Genomic DNA, 22149 nt, shown 5'->3' on the forward strand with positions numbered 1-22149 from the left:
GAACATCATCCCTGGTGGCTTTCAGTTCTGCCCTAATCAATTCTGTTTGGTCATCCATGGCTTTCTCCAACCTAGCTATTGCCTGGATAATTGTTAGTCTGAATTCCTTTTCTGACATATTGTCTATGTCGATAGCCATTAGCTCTGTTGCAGAAGGCCCATCCTCTGTATTTTTCTTCTGTTGGGTATTCCTCCTCCTAGTCATTTTGGTAAGAGATGACTAAACAGATGCAGCTGGACTTATCGATTGTGGTGCAGTCAATGTGCACCCTGGAACGCTTCTGTGCAATCAGGATTCCCCACCCAAATGAGAGAAAAAAGAAAAGAAAAAGAAATAGAGAAGAAGAAAGAAAAAAAAAGGGGAAAGAAAAGAGGGAAAAAAAGGAAAAAAAAAAGGAAAAAAAGGAAAAAAAAAAGAGAGAGAGAGATAGGAAAAAAAGGGAAGATAAAAGAGAAGGCTCAGCCCAAATGGACCACAAGGTAAGATTTGTGGAGTATACAAACAAAAACAGACAGACAAAAAGAGTGATAAAAGTATATGACAAGAGAAAAAAATATGTATATATAAGCAAAAAAAAGGGAAGAACCTCATCAGAAAGAACCCCAAGTATAAGGTTTATATATTATTAGGACAAACACAAATTCACAGAAACACTGACAGAAGGAAAAATTGGGAGAATGGTTATAGATTCTCAGTGTGGGTGAGGAAGGTTATTTTGATTCTTCCTGAAGGTATCTTGATGTTTTTGTTAAGGGACTCAACTTTCCTAAGTTACAGGGGGATTAGAAACTGGTTTGCTTATAGGGGTAGCATTGATTGGGGAAAGGGGATTACCTTGAAGTTTAACTCTATATGTATAGTAGGAAATAAAAATTAAAAAAGAATAAACTAGACTAAACTAAGTTAAAATTAAAAAGAATTAAAAAAATAGAAAAACAAAAGAAAAACACGGGTATATGTATCAAAAAGTTCAGGTTAGAAGGTTATTAAAGAATTTGATGTACTGGACATCTCAGTGTGATGGTAAATAGGTTAAAAAATTATAAAAAGTATAAAAAATAGGTTAAAAAATTTAAAAAGAACCAGAATATTGGTAAAGAGTTAAAAATAAAAGTTGTATTTATGAAGTAGTGGTGATTGTTCTCTTGTAGTCTTTTTTTTTTTTTTCTTCCTTCCTGGTTGGTTTTCTGGGGGAGGGGCCTGCCACGTGGGTTTTCAGACAATGATGTTCCCTGAGTTAGGTCCTCCTGCTCCCCTCAAGGGGGTGAGCTCTTTTTTTTTTCAGGAAACTGTTTTTTTTCAGCCTTTTGTTCTCTGGGGGTTTTTATGTTCTTTCATCTTTCTCTCGCCTTGACAGCTTTTGATGGTTTTTGGAGGTTTAGAGGAGAGCAAACAGCACCCCGACCTCCCTCTCAGAGAGAAGCCTCAGACTGTTTTGCAAAAGCTGCTGGCAGAGTCGGTTCTGAGTCACGGTCCCTGGGGATGCAGGAGCTCCTCGTTGTACCCAAAACCAGGGCAGCGGTGGCTGTCTAGGCAGCTCCAGACCGCCAGAGAGGTTCCGAGCAGAGATCTCGCACTGAGATTTTCCCGCTGTCCCGGGCTGGGAATATCTGGTTTTTCTGGCTGCCAGAGCTCCAGGCTAGCGCCTATGAGCACCTTTCCCAAGGGAGGGTGTGGGACGCGCACGTTTCAGGATTGCCGTCTGGCCAGGCTCCCAGTCCCTCACGGGAGCCAGACCCCACTCGTTCTCGGGCACGCTGGCGTTCAGGTGCAGTGGCCGCTCAGGGATGGAGACCTGATATCTCCGCCGCACTCTCTCTGGCTCCGCGCCAGGGGAGGCTGTCCTGGGTCCGGGGACTTAGGTCCCTGACCCTAACCGCCCAGGTTCCCACTATTACCCCCCCCCCCCCGCCATCCTTTGCTCTTTGTTTTTTGAGTGCTTTCAACCAGACTCCAAGTTAATGCTGGTCCCCAGACGCAGAGCACTCTCGTGTTGGGGTGTTACTTTCCGATAGGTCACCTCTGGTGGCTCCCTCCCCCTTTTGTTTATCTTCGGACGTTCCCAGTCTGCTTTACCTGCCACTGGCGTCTTCTGCTCCTGTAGAGATCCAGACGTGTATAATTCTGATCTCAGGCTGATTTCATGGGTGGTCGGAGTTCTTTGGTAGGTAATCAGCTCACTTTAGGGTACAGGTTGAAATGGTGCCTCCTCCTACTTCCACGCCATCTTGACTCCGCGTCTCTCACATTTTTTTTTGTGGTTGACTTCAAGTTTCATAGTGTTGTGGTCAGAAAAGATGCATGGTATGATCTTGATCTTTTTGTACTTGTTGAAGCCTGATTTGTGACCTAGTATGTGATCTATTCTGGAGAGGGTCCCTTTTGCACTTTAAAAGAATGTGTATTCTCAATGGAGTATTATGCCTCCATCAGAAAGGATGAATACCCAACTTTTGTAGCAACATGGACGGGACTGGAAGAAATTATGCTGAGCGAAATAAGTCAAGCAGAGAGAGTCAAGTATCATATGGTCTCACTTATTTGTGGAGCATAACAAATAACATGGAGGACATTGGGAGATGGAGAGGAGAGGGAGTTGAGGGAAACTGGAAGGGGAGATGAACCATGAGAGACTATGGACTCTGAAAAACAACCAGAGGGTTTTGAAGGGGCAGGGGTGTGGGAGGTTGAGGAACCAGGTGGTGGGTAATAGGGAGGGCATGTACTGCATGGAGCACTGGGTGTGATGCCAAAACAGTGAACACTGTTATGCTGTAAACAAACAAACAAACAAACAAACAAACAAAAGAATGTGTATTCTGCTGCATTAGAATGAAATATTCTGAATATACTTGTTAAGTCCATCTGGTCTGGTGTGTCATTCAAAGTCATTGTTTCCTTGTTGATTTTCTGCTTAGATGATGTGTCCAGTGCTGGAAGTGGGGTGTTAAAGTCCTCAGCTATTATTGTATTATTATTATTAATGAGTTCCTTTATTTACTATTAACTGTTTTATGTATTTGGGTGCTCCCAAGTTGGGGGCATAAATATTTGCAATTGTTAGATCTTTTTGTTGGATAGTTCCCTTATTATGATGTAGTGCTCTTCTTCATCTCTTGTAACAGTATTTGGTTTAAAATTTAGCTTGTCTGATATAAATATTGCTAATTCAGCTTTTTATTTTGACCTCCATTTACATGACAAATATTTCTAAATCCCCTCACTTTCAATCTGCTGGTGTCTTTAGGTATAAAATGAGTTTTTTATAGACAGCGTATAGATGGATCTTGTTTTTTATCCATTCTAGCACCTTGTGTCTTTTTATTGGAGCTTTTAGTCCATTAACATTCAGAGTATTTATTTATAGGCATGAATTTAATGCCATTTTATTACTTGCTTTGGCATTTCTGGAGATTTTCTTCATTCCTTTCTAGTCTTTGTCACTTTTGGTCTTTCCTTCCCACTCAAAGAGCCCCCTTTAATATATCTCATAGGGCTGGTTTAGTGGTTATAAACTCCTTTAGTTTTGTTTGTCTAGAAAACTCTTAATCTTTGCTTCTGTTCTGAATGGTAGTCTTGCTGGATAGAGAATTTTTGGCTGAAGATTCTTCCCATTCAGCATGTTGACTATATCATGTTACTCCCTTTGACTTGCCAAATTTTTGTGGAGAGATCTGCTGCTAACCTTATAGGTCTTCCTCGTATGTTAGGGACTTCTTTTGTATTGCTGCTTTCAGGATTTTTTCTTTTTCACTATATTTTGCAAATTTAACTGTAATATATCTTGGTGTTGATTTATTTTTGTTGATTTTAATGGGAGGTCTTCATGCTTCCTGGATTTGAATGTCTATTTCCTTCCCCAGATTAAGGAAGTTTTCAGCTATTATTTCCTCAAATAAACCTTCTGCCCTCTTTTTCTCTCTCTTTTCTGTGACTCCTATGGAATGAATATTTTTATGTTTGATGCAGTCACTGAGTTCCCCAAGTCTACTCTCGTGATCCATAATTTTTCTTTCTCTCTTTTGCTAAGCTTCCTTATTTTCCATAATTCTATCTTCTATAACACTTATTACTTCCATCCTTGTCATCATTACATACAGTCAGTTTCAAATCTCAGATATTACATTTTTCATTTCTGCCCGATTGTTTTTTAGCTCTTTATCTTTGTGGTAAGTGTCTCACTGATGCCTTCCATGCTTTTTTCAAACCCAGTAAGTATCCTTATAATTGTTATTTTAAATTCTGCATCAGGCATATTACTTATATCTATTTTGTTTAGATCTCTGGCCATGACCTTTTCTTGTTCTTTCTTTTGGGATGAATTCTTCCATCTTGGCATTTTGTCTAGGTGTCTGTCTTCTCTGTGTTAGATAAGCCTGTTATGTCTCCTGTTATAGATAGTAATGGATTTATGAAGAATAAGTCATATAGTGTCCAGGGCCTGGCACTTCAAGGAATCTCTGGTGTGCACTTAGGTTAGTCATCTGCAGAGTTTCTACTTGCCTAAAGTGGGTAGTGTTTGGACTTTGGCTAGTATGTGGTGAGATTTAACTAGTCCTGCTCTGGTATGCTTATTAAATGAGACCTGATGCTACTTCCGCTAGAACTGAAACCTTGTAGAGCTCTGTGGTTGGTAGATGTGGTGTGTGCAGAAGGTTCTGTTGGTCTTCTGGGGAAGATGCCTGCTTCACTGTTCAATAGGCATACTTTTTGGGAAAAACAAAATAAAACAAAACAAAACAGCACTCAGACCCCTGCTATGTGGTTTAACTGGTTTGATGCCTCCAAAAGCAATTCAATGTCTCTATAACTCTGTTTCTTCATTTTTTTTTAAAGATTTTATTTATTTATTTGACAGAGAGAGATCACAAGTAGGCAGAGAGGCAGGCAGAGAGAGAGAAGGAGGCAGGAGCAGAGAGCCCGATGTGGGGCTCGATCCCAGGACCCTGGGATCATGACCTGAGCCGAAGGCAGAGGCTTTAACCCACTGAGCCACCCAGGCGCCCCTCTGTTTCTTCGTTTGTAAATAAGTTTCTTGGGAGGGCTAAATATGATACCGTATGAGGTGTTGAGGACTCTATCTGGCTTATGGAGAAGGTTTAATAAATATTGTTATTAATTATGGAGCTTCTTTAATACAGTATATATTAAAAGTTAAGGGGTCCCCATGCCATAAAATCTCCAAGCTCATCATACTAGTACTTGGTTTTGGGTTTCCCACTATCTTCTCTCTTTTCTTGACTTACATATTCAATATGTATATACATTTTAAATTACATATTCAATAATATTTATTGAGCAATTATTATGCTCAAACTAAAACTAGATAATGTAGTGAAGAATAGTTTATAATCCTATATTTACTTTATCTCCTTCAAGCTTCAAACTACTCTTGGCAGTTGACAATATCGTGAGCATTTTATACCTGATAACCATAAAAACTTAGAGAAATTAAGTGGCTTGACCAAGGTTATACAGAGAGTAAGTGTTAGAGCTGGGATTCAATATAATTTGTCTGATGCTAAGTCCCACTATACCAACTTGACTTTCCTGATGTCAGTGTAGGAGGTGAGGAGAAACTTAAGTCTCTCTCTAAGTTTGACTAGATGATGGTCTGAATACTTTGAAAAAAATTTCGTTATTTTGATGTCATGTGGCAATAGTGTACATCATGAAGAGCTATGCTTGAAAACAGTTTTCAAATTTTGACTTTGGTTCTTTAGAATTGGTTACTATTGTGAGAATAGCTTTTTGTCCATCTCTATTTCCTGTGGATACTCATTTTTTTTTTCCAGATATTTATCCTGGATACACAAAACCATGTGTTTTTGGGGAAGTGGACTCTGTTCCATCTCCAGAGGTTTGCCTGGTTGATCTTAGAGGGGAAAACTTATTGTATTTGCTAGTAACTAGTTCAGCACTGAAAAAAGGTGACCTAATGAAGGCTCAGACTTGAGGAGAGATTTGGCTCTCCAAGATCCAGAAAATAATAATAAAACATCATGAAGAAAATAGCGCATAGAGCAAAATTTGGCAAAAATTATAAATGACAATTTATAAAAATGTTTTTAAGGTGTTTCTTATGGATCATATTTTTTATCTAATCTCTTTTAGTGGAATAAGTTACTGATACCCTTTTTAAGTTAAAATTGACTTGTTGAATATGAATCCATTACAAAAAAATAATTCCAAACTTTGCCATCAGTTTGGAATTTGTTTTTTATTTTTCTCTTTTTATTTTTATTTATTTGTTTTTTAAAAAAGATTTTATTTACTTATTTGACAGACAGAGATCATAAGTAGGCAGAGAAGCAGGCAGAGAGAGAGGGGGAAGCAGGCTCCCTGCTGAGCAGAAAGCCTGATGCAAGACTTTATTCCAGGACCCTGAGATCATGACCTGAGCCGAAGACAGAGGCTTTACCCCACTGAGCTACCCAGGCGCCCCTAGTTTTCTCCTTTTAATGAGAACTTGTTGAAAGGTTATGGTAAAGTTCTCTGCTCATCTCTGCTGGACTGTGCTCTCAGCTTTTACATCAAGCATGGCCACTATTTGGGCCCATAGAGATGAAAACCCTTTTGTCAGATGTAAACTGTCTTCTGGTTCAGGGAATAATAACTGTGTGGGTTCTGTTAATAAAAGTCTCTAGCTTAGTCTATTATTGTGGAATGGTGTTTTCATGGAGTACTTATTTTCAACACTCAAGAAATCAGTAATAATGTCATTTTAATAGCTTCTTTTTATGGCAGATGCCATAAGCATATTTCCTTCCTCTTCTAGCACACTTCCTATTATGCAGATACAGCTTTAACCAAACAAAGTTGTAAGAGGTATAAATAAATAATTTTGCATTTTTCTCATAGGACAAATGACTAAATGCTAATTTGTAACCTGGCAAACTTGGCTCGCTTGTTAGAACATTTTAGAATAATGTGCCCCCTTACTGTAATTCACTCCATATATTCTATTTTATATGGCAAATCCCCAAATGAATAAATGAATTGTGCTTCCCCTAATGCTATTTTCTGGAAGACAGGAAATTTAAGCATGGCAGAGGCAGAAATTTAATGTTGCTTTCACTGACTGAATCCCATTTTTCATTTATATATTCCTACCATCCTAGATTGAAATGATGTTATTTCTACAAGTTTGTCTATATGATGACCTAAGATATCACCTCTGATGTTTCATGAGCCACTTTATTCCATGAGATTTAATGTGTCTCTATTTTATTAAGTAGAGATACACCTGGATACTGGTAGTTGTTGAGAATTTGGGGGGCATATTGACATACTTGCATTAAATTTACTCTTTTCCAAAATGGAATTGTGTTATTTTCTGATTCATATAAAAATATTTCAAATAATGAGGAAATAATTCACATTCAAAGGCTAAATGGGACAAAGTGGAAGTCTGGTAGTTTTACGACTAAAGCTCCTATATGGGTTCAAAATTTTTTTTCTTTTTTATTATGTTCAGTTAGCCATCATATAGTTCATCATAAGTTTTGTTGTAGTGTTCAACTATTCATTAGTTGCATATAACACCCAGTTTCATCTCAACATGTGAAAAATTATTTTTTCAGTGAAAATTTATTGAAAATCAATTGTGTCAGGCTGTCCTCTAGGCACTGGGTTAACAACTGTGGAGGGGAAAAAAGCCCATGTTCTCATGTAGCTTATATTCTAGTTAGAAGAGAAAGATGATACATTATTAGGGGTGACTGGGTGGCTCAGTTGGTTAAGTGTCTGACTTTGGCCAGGTCATGATCTCCAGGTCCTGGGATCAAGCCCTGTGTCCTGTTCCATGCTCAATGGAGAGTCTGCTTGTCTCTCTCTTTCTGCTCTTCCCCTTGCTCATTGTGCTCTGTCTCTCAAAGAAATAAATTATTAAAAAAAAGAGAGAAAGAGTATACATTACTAAACTCACAAATATATTACATGGCACCTGTGCTTTGGAAAAGGTAAACAATTAGAAAGTGGTGATTTGTGGGAAGGTGTGGTTAATTTATATGGACTAATTGGAGAAGGCCTCTCTGGTAAGGGGACACATAAAATGAGCAATAAGAAGTAGATTTGACAACTGAGGGGGACTGAGAGATAGTATACACAGGTGTAGCCTTCCACTTTTTTAGTCCTGATCAGTCCCTGTTCCATACTTGTTAAATATTTTGAAAATTCATCCTGAACATGATGGTATTAAAAAAAGGAGCAAAAGTTACTAAAATTTTTTGACAAGCATATTTCTTTAGAAGAACAAGTGAGCAGTTGCTAAATTATTTAAGGAACAAGGGGAATGAGTTAGAGATGTGGGTATGAATGTAACAAGGAAATACAATGATGGTATGGTTTAATAGCTTGACCTTCACAATAATTAAAGTGTTTTATACAGGAGGCCAAGACAACAATGCTTGAGTGGCAATGGAGAATAGACAGCCTCACCATCTCTAGACCCAGTGAAACAAGTGGTGTGGGAGAGAAAAGATGGCACTTGAGTTGGCTACATGCAAAGAAGTATCCTTAGAGGACAGCAGATTTTTGTTAGGATTGGAGGGAATGTTTGTAGAAGTTAAAGATAAAAGGGGTTTTGTCAGTGACAGGTGGAGAGACTTAGTATAGTAGATGGTCAGAGAGATCAGTGAGTGGTAGAAATTTCAGTCAGATTAAGGAGATATATAGATCCATGTGAATAAGAGCTCAGGTAATGGGACATCAACTAAGGAGTGCTCAGGGTTGAGTTTGAGGTTTCCTGAAGGCTTATCACCCTGAAGGTGGGGAAGATGGAAAATCATAGTTTCTAGGCAAGGCATAGTTTTCCTGGATTCCTGGTTCAGTTATGGTAATGGTGGAATGGAGGGAGAATATGCACTGTGACATCTGTAGAATTCATGATTGTGGGCCGCTCTCTGTGAACTCTGTTCAGTGCCATATAGTGGGTACCCCACAACCAATTTGTCAGAAAGATTCCATATTTCTGCTTCAACCAGCCACATAATACCAAAATATCTGAATCAAAATGGAAAATTTCAACTAATTATCCAGATAGCTTTGAAATATTCAGATGGTTTCTTTATTTTGGAAAAATCTTTTGTATAACTATTACTTTTGATCTAACGTGCTTGATTTTTTTTTTTAAAGACATGTCTTTTCCTCTTTTGGCTAGAATTATATATGCCTGGTATTCTGTAGATATTAAATCACCATTTTAAAAAGGAAGAGAGGCAGATCTTACATGAACTTAATTCTTGGATGTGATTAAATCTCTTCAATTTATATAAACTTGTTCAAATGGATAAACACAGACATTGTGAAAGAGTTGATCATGAGGAAGCACCCTTTCTGGACAAGTGAAGTTAATTATTTAGCACCTTTGCTTGATATATTAGGTTCAAGAGCATTTGGGGAAAAGAAGAAAGAGCATTATATGGTAGAAGAGTCCCTGGAATGGATTTTAATCCCAATGATGCAGGGTGGTGGTTTCTCAGATTAACCAATGATTGTATAAATGGAGAAACATATGTGGCCAAGGCCACAAATCACATAATGGCAAACATGGGACCAGATTCTGCAGACTTAGAATCTTGAGTTTTGTGTTCTTTTGATATCCAGAGCAACAATTTCTCTAAAGCTTTGTCAAATATCTTCCATTTGCTCATTGTTTTGGTGAAATTTGAACTGGCCCCAACATGAAAGGCAAGGAGAGACTGAAGAAAGAAGCAGGCCACTCCAGATTGGTTAAGTTGCAGATTTAATAAGCAAGGGAATTTAAAAGGCAGTCTGGAGTGCCTGCATGACAAGTAGATCTCTGCACCCATCTGTTGGAAATTTAAAATTTGACACCGAGGTGTTAACTGTATTCATTGATGTGTACCATCCAGGTGGTTTCAAGAACATATTGTTCTTTCAAGGCTGTATCCTGGAAAAGAGCTCCCACTGTGAGAAAGTGAGTGGAATGTATATTGTAAGGACAGGAGATGGGATGAGGAGCTTCTGATTGCCTTGATCATATAATGGTGATCAATCAAAGGTCATGTCCTCTCGATGACCTTCTCTAACCTTATCTTCAAATTATTTCTTTTACAACAGGAAGATAAAACCACAAAGGTTGAGAAGGCTAAGCCTCAGGGTATTCTGTAGAGAGCCTTGCCAACAGATTTGAGTCCCTCTCCTAACAAACTCTGTTCTGAAAACTGGGATGAAAATCAGCAAATTGAGGATTAAGTTGACACTTGCTTAGTAGACACTATATTTCTTTCCTTCTTAGTTGCCTCAAGTGCCAAATGAATGGATGAGAGCAAATAGTCTCCAAAATTTCCTTAACCTGAACTGTGGATAACCCTAAAAATCCTAGGAATCCAGAAAAAGATCTTCAGCCTTGCAGATGATGGGCCAATAAGCTTCTCTGAAGTGTTTTACTGAAAGTGGACCTTTAGTTGCATCCTGTGAGAAAATGAATTATTAAATAGTTATACCCATTTGCTGGAATTTTATTCATACATATGTATTCACACAAGTAGTTCATATACACCTTAAGAATAAGAAATAACACATTCCCTATAGGTTTAACTTTTTTAGTGTTATTCCACGAAGGAGACAAAGGCAGATTACTTATTCCGCAATTACCGTAGGTGGAAAGCTATCAATAAAATTCTGTGCCTTCCCCAGTGGTTATGCAATCCTAATAATTAAATCTACACATCTGCTAAATAACAGCAGATTCAAAGTCTAGCAATTTACATAGAAGAAAACAGATGCCATTCTGGTATAATCTCTTCACTTTCACCATGAGTGCTGTGAATGCTGCACACCCCACAGTGATTAATCTATCAAAATACTCTACTCCATTTACTCCATTTTATTACATCCTGTGTCACAGGAGATGGAGCAGCTGTTTCTGGATAGAAAGCAAAGTACTGGCACAAAATAAAGCATCCTCTGAATAGGTGCAGCAAACCAATGTTCTTGAATTCTTAGAAAAGAGAGATCAAGTGTTTACAATTGGGTGATTTTCTGAAACTGCAGTGGAACTACTATCTCAATCAATAGCATAAGCGGTGAATGACCTGATACAAACAATGGATAGGTGCATTTTTCCATTCACTAAAAATACTTCTCAATGGAATCTTCTCTTTTGGAGTTGAAAACCCAAGTTCATATCCTTTCTTAAACACAGCAATTTGGTTTAAAGAGAAATTTCTTTCCTAATTAACTTGCCATCAAGTAAAACCTCATCTTAAAGAAAAAATGCATATGTAAGATTATTCAAAAATTTGGAAACCTATGTTGAGAGGTTTGGGTAAGAAAAAAGTGTTTATCATTCCAGCAAAATTTACTTAGCTATAAAAAGTGTTGTGAAACAGAACATTGAAAATTTTTTGGGATGAATTACCAAATGGATTTTCATTCCTGCAAATGAGATATAGAAGAGGTAGAAGGTGGAGAAATTTTTAAAATTATGCACATTTTAAATTCATTCTTAGGAGAAAAAAACATGAGCAACTCTTAAAATTTGGTGAGAGTAAGAATCTCTTGGAATGCTAAACCCTCCAGAGATTCTAATACAGAGGATCTGTGATAAAGTTCAGGAATATAAATTTTTAAGATCCTGCTGGTTAATTCTGATGCAGGTCATCTTTGCATTATTCTGAGAAACACTGTCTAGATAATTGCTCAGATAAACATTTAACAGTACTATGTATCATGTAGTGTATACACATAGTAAGCACTCACCATATGTTTGAAGAATGCATGGAACAAGTAAGAACTCTATCTTTTAAGTTAGACATCTGTATTTAGTTCTTCTTTTTGCTACCTTTTTCACTTTGGGTTGAATCTTTATTCTCTCTCAGCCTCAGTTTTCTTATCTATAAAAGGCATACACATATACTTAACCTTCCAGGGTTATCTAGAAGGTTTATGATTAATGATTAAATTTCAAGAAATATTTGTCTACACTTTCTGCCTTCAATTCCTTCCCTCTAATTCTTTCTTAAATTCATATCGGGGTTCCATCCCCATTACACTATGAAAACTGCTCTTGTTGGAGGTCACAAATGACAACCATATTGCTGAATCTAATGTTCAGGACTTAGTGTGTTCATCTTACTTGACCTATTCACAGAATTTGTGTAATTGCTCTTCCTCCTCGATAGACTTTCTTTACATATATTCTAAGAACCACTTTTTCATGTTTCTTTTTTTTTTTCCTTACCTCACTACTGTTCCTTCTTAGTCTCCTTTGCTTGCTTCTTCTCTTATACTTGATCTATTAGTATTGGAATACTCCAGGGCTCAATCCTTGGTCATCTTCTTTATCTATCTTCACTCTCTGGCTTTAGATATTAAATCTGATGACTACCAAATTTATATTCCTCTTCTGCACTTTTCTCCTGAACTATCAAAATCATATACCAAATTGACCAACCAAATCATATGTCTCAGCTTTCATATCTAGAAGACACTTTGGATTTAGCATGGCTAAATCTTTATTTATTTATTTATTTATTTATTTTTGTAGTACTCTGCATGTATTTTTCCCCTGATGCAGTGTTTCCCAGCTTCAGCCAATCAGAAGCATCAGGGGCATTTGCTCCCACCCCTAGAGCTTCACAGAGTTCATGGAAGCAGGTGGGAGACTCCCAAGCATCTGTTATTTCTTTTTTCATTTTTTAAATTAAATTAAAAAAAAATTTTATAAACATAAAATGTATTTTTATGCCGAGGGGTACAGGTCTGTGAATCGCCAGGTTTACACACTCCACAGCACTCATCATAGCACATACCCTCCCCAATATCCATAACCCCACCACCCTCTCCCAACCTCCCTCCCCCCAGCAACCCTCAGTTTGTTTTGTGAAATTAAGAGTCTCTTATGGTTGGTCTCACTCCCGATCCCATCTTGTTTCATTTATTCTTTTCCTACCCCCCAACCCCTCCACGTTGCATCTCCACTTTCTCATTTCAGGGAGATCATATGATAGTTGTCTTTCTCTGATTGACTTATTTTGCTAAGCATAATACCCTCTAGTTCCATCCACATAGTCGCAAATGGCAAGATTTCATTTCTTTTGATGGCTGCATAGTATTCCGTTGTATATATATACCACCTCTTCTTTATCCATTCATCTGTTGATGGACATCTAGGTTCTTTCCATACTTTGGCTATTGTGGACATTGCTGCTGTAAACATTCAGGTGCCTGTGCCCCGTTGGATCACTACGTTTGTATCTTTAGGATATATACCCAGTAGTGCAGTTGCTTGGTCGTAGGGTAGCTCTATTTTCAACTTTTTGAGGAACCTCCATGCTGTTTTCCAGAGTGGTTGCACCAGCTTGCCTTCCCACCAACAGTGTAAGAGGGTTCCCCTTTCTCTGCATCCTTGCCAGCATCTTTCATTTCCTGACTTGTTAATTTTAGCCATTCTGACTGGTGTGAGGTGGTATCTCATTGTGGTTTTGATTTGTATTTCCCTGATGCTGAGTGATGTGGAGCACTTTTTCATGTGTCTGTTGGCCATCTGGATGTCTTCTTTGCAGAAATGTCTGTTCATGTCCTCTGCCCATTTCTTGATTGGATTATTTGTTCTTTGGGTGTTGAGTTTGCTAAGCTCTTTATAGATTTTGGATACTAGCCCTTTATCTGATATGTTGTTTGCAAATATCTTCTCCCATTCTGTCGGTTGTCTTTTGGTTTTGTTAACTGTTTACTTTGCTGTGCAAAAGCTTTTGATCTTGATGAAGTCCCAATAGTTCATTTTTGCCCTTGGTTCCTTTGCCTTTGCCGATGTTCCTAGAAAGAAGTTGCTGTGGCTGAGGTTGAAGAGGTTGCTGCCTGTGTTCTTCTCAAGGATTTTGATGGATTCCTTTCTCACATTGAGGTCCTTCATCCATTTTGTGTCTATTTTCGTGTGTGGTGTAAGGAAATGGTCCAATTTCATTTTTCTGCATGTGGCTGTCCAATTTTCCCAACACCATTTGTTGAAGAGGTTGTCTTTTTCTCCATTGGACATTCTTTCCTGCTTTGTCTTTTTTTGTTTTTGAAGATTAGTTGATCATAGGGTTGAGGGTCTATTTCTGGGCTCTCTATTCTGTTCCATTGATCTATGTGTCTGTTTTTGTAGTATGGCTAAGTCTTAATAGCTGATTTCTCCCCCAGTCCCCCAAACCTACTCCATCTTCATTTCAGCTGATGATAACTTTATCTTCATAATTGTTAAAGACAAAAAGTCTTGGAGCCATAGTTGATTCCTTTCTTTATCTCAAACCAAAACCAGTTCCATCAGGACATTTGCATGTTATTTCATTTTTTACCACTTCCACTGTTACCATTTTGATGTGAACTACCATACAGTAAAAAGCTTACCTGATTTTCCTATTGCCACCTATATCTCCTTATTTACCTATTCTTTATAAGGCAGGAAGAGCAATCCCTTTAAAATATGGGTCTGGTCATATTATTCCTTTGGTCAAAACCATTGAGTGGCTTTCAATCTCACTCAATGAAAACTTGGAAAAAGCCAAGTTTTCATGATCTACGAGACCTATGATATGGTCTCCATTTCTCCTCTAATCTTATTTCCTTGTCTCTATTCCCATCCATCTCAACTGGCTTCTTTGTTGTTCCATAAAATTAACATGACTGCACTGACTATTCCATCTACCTGAAACACCCTTCTTCTGGGTATTCTTTTTCATTTCTCCATGAACTTAATCAAGTCTTTTCTCAAAAGTCACCTGTTTAATGAGACCTCCCCTGACCACCCTACTTCAAACTACAACCTCTCCTTTTTCCCTTACTCTCCCTATCTCCCTTCCCATTTTATTTTTATATAAAGCATATATCAATCCGTATAATATATATATTTTATGTATTATTTCTATTGTTAATAAAGACAACTGGAAAATAATTTCATATAATATATAATTGATTTTTCTCTTTCTTCAAATTGATTATAATAGGTAACATGTAGAAAGGGCTCATAATGTGCTAAACTTTGTGCTTTATATAACACCTTTTAAAATATTTATGAATGACCATAATGAAGGTATAGTTATTATCACCCCTATTTTATAAGTGAAGAATATGATGAATAGAGAGGCCAAGTGACTTGCTCAAAGTCACACAGTTATTCAGTTTTGGAATTGGGACTCAAGAACAAGGAGCATTCAGTCCACTCTGCTTTCTCAATGCCTTGGGCAAATAATCACTTGGAGTCACATAGTTCTTCAGTGACTGGTTGTGTTTAAAATACTGGTTGTTTAATAGCTCAAAATTACTTTTATTTTTTTAAACATATTATTTATTTATTTGACAGACAGAGATCTCAAGTAGGCGGAGAGGCAGGCAGAGAGAGAGAGAGGAGGAAGCAGGCTCCCCACTGAGCAGAGAGCCCAATGTGGGGCTTGATCCCAGGACCCTGAGATCATGACCTGAGCTAAAGGCAGAAGTTTAACTCACTGAGCCATCCAGGTGCCCCTTAAAATTACTTTTAAACACATGTGTGTCAGATATGGTTGGCCCTTGATTCACTTTACAGATAGTCCATATCATCTGTTTTCTCTGTTCCTATAACCTATCTTTTAAATTGCTAAGTATTTATCTCTATTTCTTATGTTTTGACTGTTAGAGGCTAATCAAGTGCATGCCCTATCTGAGAAAAATTTTTATAAGTATATTATAGGCCTACTGAGTGCTTCCAGCTTGGTCCATTTTCTTTTCTTCTATAGAAATAACAACTTGGCATCAGACAAGCTTTCAAGGAGACCCAGATGGTGAATAGTAATTTTAATAGATACATTGTTCAGTTTTAAGAAGATATAAGTCTGGTCATTAATGAAAATCAGGAAATTGCTTTACTGTAGTGAAGTACTGTCAAAAGACCACTTACGAATTTTAAGGATATTACTTTTTCAATTAAATTTAAGTATTATAATGAATGAAGAGAAAGGCACACCCATTCGTAATTGTAAGAACTTATGTAAATACAAAGATGAAAAAAACCCTAAAAAAAGATTATCAAAGTATTTGTAATTGCTATAAGTATAAAACTTAAGAGCTCAATGACCCAATGTAAAGGGTCAGTTTTAAATGACTGCCATTATATTTTAACCTAGTTTGCCTGGGTTATTTTTAATCTTTTGACTTATATTGTGGAGGTGTGTTATATACTTAAGACCAAATCTTTTATTGAGTTCAAATTCTGATTGAGGTCATCAGCAATTATGGGAGTACTCATAAATAATATTCCCTATTTTCTGGGTTGAGGTTAGGATTTTGAGAGTTCATTAATAATGTTGTTTTTTTTTTTTTTATTCACTATAGTTGGATAGAAGAATCAAGGTTAGATTGACCTGAGGAAGAGAGGAAAAAAAAGTGCACTGACTTTGGTATAACTGGAAGAAAGTTAACTGAAAGACTATTGTCATGGCTCTAAAAACTGAATAATTGACTATTAAAAACTATAGACTTCTTTTGATTTTCACCTTTGATTTTAATAATTATTTTGGAACTTGAAGTCACCTCTGTGAGTATGTAATTATATTTTAGGGTGTGACATGTGACAGCTGATGGCTCTTTTTAATCCATGTATGAATATATGTAAATGTTTTCAGCATTTTCTTTTTTTTTTTTTGTAGATTACTCAGTATTGTCTACAAAATGGAATATATATTGAACCCCAGAATATGAATTCACATTTAAAGCTGGGTTCAAATGAGTTATGAATACTACTGTGCAATGGATAATCTTTTTGCTCACCTGACATTCATTTATTCCTGTTTTCCTTCTTCTAATGGAAACTTAGTTTGAATATCCACCTTATTCTTCTATTACAGGGAAAGCTTACTCTGTTACAGGGAAGGTAGATTCTCATTAGTATAAACTATACAGTATTTGATCTTCTTCTGAAGACTGCTAGTGACTCAAGGGTTGTACATGACTTATTTTGACCACTCGGGTTGTAGAAAGGGATGGGTATTCAAGTGTGAGGGAGGCCTTTCTTTTTTCTTTGTTTAATATGAAGAAGAAAGCATGAAGTTCGAATGGTAAATATAGCCAATTTGGAATCATGAGAGATAACTCAGGATGAAGCTGGCACTGATGGTAGTTGAGCAGAGGGAAAGACGCAACCTTTATCTTTGATAACAGAACTGATCTGATTGAACTGGACAAAGAGAACCATACCTGTTGCTTCCATTAATTTAGATAATCAAATCCTGATTGCTTTAACCATTTTGAGGTTATACTACATGTTATCTTTGCAGCTTGTCTTAGTCAGTTTGTTATAGGCTGCTATAATAAAACATCACAGACTAGGTGGTTTAAACAACAGATTATTTCTTTCTCACAGTTCTGAAGGTTGGGAAATACTAGGATGGGATGCTAGTAGACTGGGTTCTCAAGAAGAGCACCCTCTTTCTGGCTTAGCACATGCTACCTTCTTACTATATCCTCACATGCTGACAGAAGAAGAGCTCATGCCTCCTTCTTTTTCCTTAAAGGTTGCTATTCCCATCATGGGGGATCCAATCTTTATGACTTCATCTAAATCTAAAACTTCCCAAAGGCCCTTCTTCTTAATAACATCACAATGGGGCCTAGGGCTTTAATATAAATTTTGGAGGGGCACATTCAGTCTATCACATTCTGTTTCTGGCTCCCCAAATTCATTTTCTTCTCACGTACAAAATACATTCAATCCATTCAATAGCCCTAAAAATCTGTACTTGTTCCACTATCAACTCTAAAGTCCAAATTCCAAAGTCTAGAGTTTTATTTAAATACATCTAAATTAGATCTGAGTGCAACTCTGGGACACCTATTTGACTCAGTTGGTAGAGCATGCAACTCTAGAGCTCAGTGTCATGAGTTTGAGCCCCACATTGGGAGTGGAGCCTACTTTAATTTTTTTTTTTTAATGAAAAGAAAAAAAAAAAGATATAAGGGCAGCTCAAAGGATGATTCATCCTGAGGGAAATATCCTCTCCAGTAATTAGCCTATGAGATCAAATAAGTTATGCACTTCCCAAATACAATGATAGGACAAGGATAGGATAGGCATTATTACTTCAAAAAGGAGAATTTAAGGCTGGAGAACATACCTTTTTGGTTTAGTGCTCTTCTTTCAGGACCCACTGAAGTGGCAGTCTTGCCCCCGTATTTCTGCCTGATGGGGGGCCATGCCTCCAAGATTCTGCTGGACTGAGTTCAGTTCCCCAAGGATCCTTGCAGCTGTGCCCCCACAGCTACAGGGAAGCTGCCTTCTGGCCTATTGAAATTGAGTTGATGGTCCTACACTTAGAAACCAAGGAGGGAATTCTGATAATCTTTGAATTGCCTCAGGGGTCATTCTTTCCTTGTCTTGAAGAATAGAGCTTGTTTATAGCTGAATAGCTTTATAATCTGGTCCTGTAGTATCTAAAGAAGTCTGACAGTTTTCCTTCATGCTGTAGACTGAGTATTTGTGTATCTTTAAAATTTATATGAGACACCTGGGTGACTCAGTCAGTTAAGCATTTGCCCTTGGCCCAGGGTCTTTGGATTGGATTGAGTCCCATTTCAGGTTCCTTGCTCAGAGGGGAGTCTCCTTCTCCCTCTCCCTCTACTCCTTCCTCTGCTCATACTGTCACTCTCTTCCATGCTCTTTCTCTCTCAAATAAATAAATAAATAAATAAAATCATTTAAAAAATTATATGTTGGGAGGCAGGAGGGAAGATGGTGGCATAGTAGGAGCGCCTTGTTTCATCTGGTCCCTTGAATTCAGCTAGATATCTATCAAATAATTCTGAACACCTGTGAATTCAACCTGAAATCTAAGAAAAGAATTGCTACAATTCTACAAATAAAAAAGCAACCACTTTTTTCAAGGTAAGAGGTGCAGAAATATGAATCTGAGGACTATATGAGAAGATAAACCATGGGGGAGGAAGCCTCCTTAAGCTTGTTATTAGAAAGTGATGTAGCAGCTGAGCACAAAATCAGAACTTTTAGAAGTCTGCTCCAGTGAGAGACACTCCCTGCCTGAAAAGTGATCAGGTGGCAAAATGGGGCAGAGTCCTAGGTGGGACAGTGTGGTTTCAGGATCCTTAGGGTCACAGGAAGAATGAGGGTGCCTGAGTGTGACAGAGTCCTCAAGCATTGGAGTGGGGAAGCTGACTACATTTTGTAAGCCCCAGAGTGATCTCTCAGCTAGGAGTTGCCTTAAAACACAAACTGCTGTGCCACTGGGAGACTACTCTCCAAGCAGGGGCCTAGCAAGCGACAAGTTCTAGGAAACCCTGCTCCTTCCCCTAGGAGGAGTGGCACAGGTGCCCATAGGATTGGGCAAATGATCTCAGAGCAGGGTATCAAGAAGCAGTGGGGCTCTATGAGACACTTCTCCCTCCCCTGGGAGGATTGATGTGGGTGTGCACTGTAGGAGTCTGTGGAGTTTGGTGCACATGAAAAGGATTGACTACCTTTCCCTGAGGATGCACTGAAGAGTGGGGTTCATGATCATTCATCTCCACAGCTAGAGATCTGGGGGGCTACCATTTTTATTTATTTTTTTATTATTATTTTTTAATCCTCTAAAGCAGTGCAAAAAGCCTTCAGGGAACAAAAGCCACATAGAGTGACTCAAAGCAGCTTATACTGAGCCCAGTCCCCTGGAAAGGGGTGATGAAACTGTGCCCAGGCAAAGACACCTCAGAATCAGTGCAATAGGCCCCAGAAGACCAGCAGGATCCTCAGGCAAATGCCAAGTTTATAGACCACTGAGAAACAACAACAACAACAAAAATCTCCTGCATTAGGGAAAGTGGTATATAGAATTAGAGATTTTTTTTCTCATGAGTCTTTAATCTTTCAGTTTAAAATTTTCTTTATTTTTTTTTCTTTTAACTAGTTTATGATTTTATTAACTGTTTTAAAGTCATTTTGTGATTTTCGTTTTTAGATTTACATTTTATAGATATATTCTTCATTTTTTACTGCCTTTCATTGTATTCAATTTTATTGAATATTTATTTATTGAATTTTATTGAGAAAGCTTTGCTTTCCTTGCAATTTGCGGACTAGTGTCTTCTAACAAACAGAAGAAAATACACCCATGATGGAGTGGATCACCATTTGTCCACCTGTGAGATTATATTCTTTTCCCCACCTTTTTTTTTTTTTTTACCATTTTCTTTTCTTTTTTTGATGTCTGACCTCTTCCAATTTGTCTAGTGTGTATTTCACTTGGGTCTTGGTTGATATTGTTGATTTTATTCTCTCCTTCATCCATTCTTCTCTAGGAAAAATGACTAGAAGGAATAATTCACAACAAAAGAAAGAACCAGAGCTAATACTGTCTGCCATAGACCTTATGGATATGGATATAATATGTTATAGCCAGAATTCAGGATAACAATTATAAAGGTATCAGCTGGGCTTGAAAAACAAAAAAAAAAAAACATAAAAGGCAGTAGAGAATCTCTTAGTATATACATAAAATTAATCAGGCCAAAATTAGAAATGCTTTACCTGAATGCAGTCTAAAATGGATGCTCTAATGGCTAGGGTAAATGAAGCAGAAGAGGGAATACTCACCATTTACATCGATGTGGATGGAACTGGAGAGTATTATGCTGAGTGAAATAAATCAATTAGAGAAAGACAGTTATATAGTTTTGCTCATATATGGAATATAAGAAATAGTGCATAAGATCATAGGGGAAGGGAAGGAAACTCAATGGGAAGTTATCAGAGGGGGAGAAAAACCATGAGAGACTCTTAACTATAGGAAACAAAGGATTTCTGGAAGGGAAGTGTGTGGGGGGATGGGGTAGGTGGGTGATGGGCATTAAGAAGGGCACACGATATGATGAGCACTGGTGTTATACACAATTGACTAGTTATTGAACACTACATCTGAAAGTAATGATGTATTATGTGTTGGCTCATTGAATTTAAATAAAAAATAAAATAAAATTTATAAGTTGAAACTTAATCCTCAATATGATAGTATTTGGAAGTGGGGGCCTTTGAGGGGTGATCATGACTTTGAAGTCCTCATGACGAGATTAGTGTCCTTATGAAAGGGACCCCACAGAGATTTCCCTCTCCTCTTTTTTCATGGGAAGTTACAGTGAAAAGGCAGATGTCTATGAACAGGAAGAAGGCTGTTATGAGACACTAAATCTGTGGGTGACTTGATCTTAGACTTCTCACCCTCCAGAACGAAGAAATAAATTTGTATTGTTTATAAGACACCAAGACTATGGTATTCTGTTCTAGCAGTCCAAACTAAGACACTTGACTTTGTCTCATTTATTTCCCCTTCAGTTCAAACTGGCAGTGTTTCCCCTAGGATGACTGATTAGGTCTGTGGTTTACATCTATGCTAATCTTATCAAATGCTTGTTCAGTTACACTCTTGGTATTCTCTGGAATATGGATAGGCTGAGACTTTTCTAAATCTTTAAGTTCTGGTTTCTTTTTGCTTAGCAATTCTTTCTCAAATTTCTTTCTTTCTTCTTGAAATTTACTGTAAGCAATCAGGAAGAAACAAGCAAGTCCTTCAATACTCTGCTTAGAAATTTCCTCACTAAATATATAGTTTTATCAAAAGTGCCACCTTCTACAAAAGACTAGAACATGAACACAATTCAGCCAAGTCTTTCACTACTTTATATAAGGATCAGCTTTTCTCCATTGTCCAGTAACATGTTCCTCATGTCTATCCAAGACCTCACCAGAATGACTTTCACTTCCATATGTCTCCCAACAATCTGTTCATGATTATTTATGTATTCTCTAAGAAGATGGAAACTTTCTGTATAGCTCTCCTCTTTTCTTTCTGAGGTCTCACCAGAATCACTTTAACAGTCTCTTCACAACAATCTCTACTTTTTCTAGCATGTCTCACAAAACTCTTCTAGCCTCTATCCATTACCCAAAGCCACTTCTACATTTTTAGGTACTTATTAGAGCAGCACATCATTTCTCAGAACTGATTTCTGCCTTTGCTTGGGCTGCTTTAACAAAATAACATAGACTGCGTGTCTTTGACAACAGACATGTATTTTGTCAAAATTCTGGAGACTGGAAACCCGAGATCAGAGTACCAGCATAGTTGGGTTCTGGTGTGAACCTTCTTCCTGACTTGTGGATACCACTTTCACACTATGTG

Source organism: Meles meles, chromosome 8 (genome assembly GCF_922984935.1).
Source record: "Meles meles chromosome 8, mMelMel3.1 paternal haplotype, whole genome shotgun sequence".
Taxonomy (NCBI): Eukaryota; Metazoa; Chordata; class Mammalia; order Carnivora; family Mustelidae; genus Meles; species Meles meles.